This window comes from Oncorhynchus nerka, linkage group LG3, assembly GCF_034236695.1.
Source record: "Oncorhynchus nerka isolate Pitt River linkage group LG3, Oner_Uvic_2.0, whole genome shotgun sequence".
Taxonomy (NCBI): Eukaryota; Metazoa; Chordata; class Actinopteri; order Salmoniformes; family Salmonidae; genus Oncorhynchus; species Oncorhynchus nerka.
This window is the reverse complement of record NC_088398.1, coordinates 63,123,286-63,126,932: the sequence shown is the minus strand read 5'-3', so window position 1 is coordinate 63,126,932 and position 3,647 is coordinate 63,123,286.

Below are 3,647 nucleotides of genomic sequence, written 5' to 3'. Positions count from 1 at the left end.
CATAGTGTTTCGATAGCAGTCACGGTTAGTGTGTTAGTGTGTTAGTGTGTTAGTGTGTTAGTGTGTTAGTGTGTATTCGTGTTTTTCCGTCTTTCATTAAATCATGCATTCACCCCACGCTGCTCTTTGGTCTCCTCAATACAACGATCGTGACACTTGTTGCAAACAGGATGCATGTTTAGGAATATTTGTATTCTGCACAGACACATAATACTGTAGGTACACAGTATTGTGTAAAGTAACTACAATGTTGTGATCCATCCTTACTCAAGGGGTGTATACTTTCTGAAGGCACTGTACATGTAGTTCAAGATGACTGCTATCATATTACATATTGTGCCAGTTTCAGTTGTCTAGGATATGTGATATTGTGTAGATCAGTAAAGCCTATTCTATGATCCCTTTTATGGTAAGTATCAATCTTTGTCTTACCTGTCTCCAGGAAGATAATGTTACAATGCAAAGTATCATCACCTTTTATACAACCTCCGAATAAAGCCGCAACAACAATGGTTGACCAAAATATTATACTCTTTCATGTGGATAATACCTACCAGAAAGCTAAAACAAACATGGAGCAACAAGCCAAATTAAATTCTTAATTTCCTATAAAAATGTAATTACTCCACCTTATCAATAAAAGCAACATATTCAATTTCATTATCATTAGCTGTGGTAGCCCTTTATTCCTAAAATATTAACACATCTGACCAATGTAGTTATTCAGACTGACCAGATTAGAGCCAACTGTAAGTAATTTGAATTTAAGAACAGTGTTGAATTCCCACACAATGTGAACACCACTGGGATTTCTGAACTGATACACTCCTGAAAAGCCTTTCAAGCCAGATAACTGTCAAAAGAATTAAGCAGTCAATGATTTATCTTAACAGCAAAGAGATAAACCTCTTTTGGCAGACAAAGATACATCTTAGTGAGCCGAGTCAGAGTCTGGGGTTTAGAGACGATAAGGAACCTGTTCTGGCTTGGGGGAGAAAGTGAGAGGAAGCCTTTAATTCCACAGGCCTGACAAAGCATATGAATTTGTAAAAGCCAGAGGTCATTTGGCATTACCTCTCACCAGTCAGTCTGAACCTCTGTTAGCTAGCGGCTGGCCCTGCTACAGTAACAACAACAAAGAGTCTGAACTGATTTTGATATGATATAACACAAAGAAGAACAAACGACCCAAAGTGACATGTGCACACAAAAACTTCCAACGTTTAATTGTTTTGCCGATAGCAGCTACTTTTTACTTGCAAAAATATCTTATATTGTAGGTGGTAGTCTTAGCTGAATGGACTTTCACATATTGTACAGTAAGTGGCTCTAGGTTAGAGTATCTTCTTTTCTCCTACCTCGCTGCAGAAAGGGGTTCTTCAGTTTCAACAATGACCCCTACTCATGTTCCATCTCGGACAGTGGAGAAGGGTGATAGTGTGTTCATGTTACTAGGACCAGGTTGTGGTAATATTAAGGAAATACATTGAATAAAAAGCATGAATGAATCCCAAGAGAAGTTAATACTTTTTCTTCTGTTTAATGTCAAAGTAACATATAGAGCCTTCAGAAAGTATTCACACCCCTTCACTTTTAGCTAATTTTGTTGTGTTACAGCCTGAATTTAAAATGGTTTAAATTGAGATTTTGTGTCACTGGCCTACACACTATACCCCATACTGTCAAAGTGGAATGACGTTTTTAGAAATGTTCACTAATGAATAAAACATGAAAAGCTGAAATGTATTCAACCCCTTTGTTATGGCAAGTTCAGGAGTAAAAATATGCTCAACAAGTCACATAATAAGTTGCATGGACTCACTCTGTGCCCAATAATAGTGTTTAACATGATTTTTGAATGACTACCTCATCTCTGTACCCCACACATACAATTATCTGTAAGGTTCCTCAGTCAAGCAGTGAATTTCAAACACAGATCAAATCCCAAAGACCAGGGAGGTTTTCCAATGGTGTGCAAAGGGCACCTCTTGGATAAAAAAGCAGACACTGAATATTGCTTTGTGTATGGTGGTTATTAATTACACTTTGGATGGTGTATCAATACACCCAGTCACTACAAAGATGCAGGCGTCCTTCTTAACTCATTTGCAGGAGAGGAAGGAAACCACTCAGGAATTTCACGAGGCCAATGGTGACTTTTAAACCGTTACAGGGTTAAATGGCTGTGATAGGAGAAAACTGAGGAAGTATGAACAACATTGTAGTTATGCCACAATACTAACTTAAATGACAGAGTGAAAATAAGGAAGCTTGTATAGAATAAAAATATTCCAAAACATACATAATGTTTGCAATAAGGCACTAAAGTAAAACTGCAAAAAATGTGGCAAAGAAATTAACTTTATGTCCTGAAAACAAAGCTTAATGTTTGGGGCAAATCCAACACAACACAAGACATCACTGAGTACCACTCTTCATATTTTCAAGCATAGTGATGGCTGCATCATGTTATGGGTATGCTTGTCATCAGCAAGGACTAGAGAGTTTTTTTAAAGATAAAAAGAAACAGAATAGAGCTAAACATTGGCAAAATGCTAGAGGAAAACCTGGTTTAGTCTGCTTTCCAACAGAAACTGGGACAAAAATTCACCTTTCAGCAGAACAATAACCTTAAACACAAGGCTTACCAAGATGACATTGAATGTTTCTGAGTGGCCTCGTTACATTTGGACTTAAATCGTCTTGAAATGGCAAGACCTGAAAATGGCTGTCTAGAAATGATCAACAACCAACTTGATAGAGTTTGAAGATATTTTTAAATAATAATATGCAAATATTGTAATATCCAGGTGTGCAAACTCTTAGAGACTTACCCAGAACGACTTACAGCTGTAATCACTGCCAAATGTGATTATAATATGTATTGACTCAGGGGTGTGAATACTTTGAAATATTTCTGTATTTCATTTTCAATAAATTAGCAAACATTTCAAAAAACATATTTTCACTTTGTCATTATGGGGAATTGTGTGTAGATAGGTGGAAATAAAACTATTTACTACATTTGAATTTAGGCTGTGACACAAAAAAATGCGGAATAAGTCAAGGGGTATGAATACTTTCTGAATGCACTGTAACTACCCTCTCAGAAAACATAGGACTACCTAATTTTACTGTCTCTGCAATAAAATAGTGATCAAATGATTATCTTACATCTGTAGTCCCAATTCCCAGTTTATTTGATTTTACTCACAATTAACGTTTCCGTAAATGAAGTTAGAGTTGGTTCAGCACAAAAAAATGTATGGATGCAATAACACAAAACAATTACAAAAGTCAAACAACAATTCAATCAAGAAAAAACTGTTTTAATTGTAGGTAAATTATTATAACCTTAACGCAAGTCATCGTTTAATCTAAGTAATACTTCTAATAGCAAAACCAAGGCTTCCAGAAAGGCCCTGCCGCAGCTTCAAAACAAAATGTCAGCTTCCCTTTCACCTGCTCCTTCCCCTGGGAGGCCGCACTTTAAACAAAAGAAACAAGGCTTATAAAGAGAGCCAGTCCCATGTGCACACACATGAGTCAGTGTGTTCTCTCATGAGGCCGTATTAATTGAGTAGTCATTTGTTTCATTCTTTACAATTTTCTCTCCTCCAAAATGGTAGTGTAATTAGACCAGCTGA